This window comes from Penaeus monodon, chromosome 23 (genome assembly GCF_015228065.2).
Source record: "Penaeus monodon isolate SGIC_2016 chromosome 23, NSTDA_Pmon_1, whole genome shotgun sequence".
In the NCBI taxonomy this organism is placed as follows: domain Eukaryota; kingdom Metazoa; phylum Arthropoda; class Malacostraca; order Decapoda; family Penaeidae; genus Penaeus; species Penaeus monodon.
The window spans coordinates 38,474,588-38,475,028 of NC_051408.1; positions in this window are offsets into that span (position 1 = coordinate 38,474,588).

The following is a 441-nucleotide window of genomic DNA, read 5'->3' on the forward strand; positions in this document are numbered from 1 at the left end:
TACCATCCAGAGTCGAGAATGCAAACTAACATACAAAAGCCATCTTATGGAAATGAATGCCAAGCTGACACGTTATAAAAATGACCGCCACGGTTTAGTCTGACACGGCTCATGCACCTTAAATTGGCAGGGGTTAATTACTTTGGCAACTCACTGGATGAATTTGTTAAAGCAATAGACAGTGTTAAGAATGTAAATATTTGCGAGAGAAAATGCAAGTATCTTCTAAATGCATATGATGATTTTGTATATAATGATATATCTATAAATTAACTTCGTTATTTTTTCTTTAGCTAAAAAAATTAATAATCCTAAATTTTATATAATCTATAAATTCATAAATACGTTAATTAAAATAATATTGTTTTTATGAATTACGTTTACATTTGACTTTTAGAATAAGTAATACCAAAACTTTCAAGTAAGGAAAGTTAATTATGA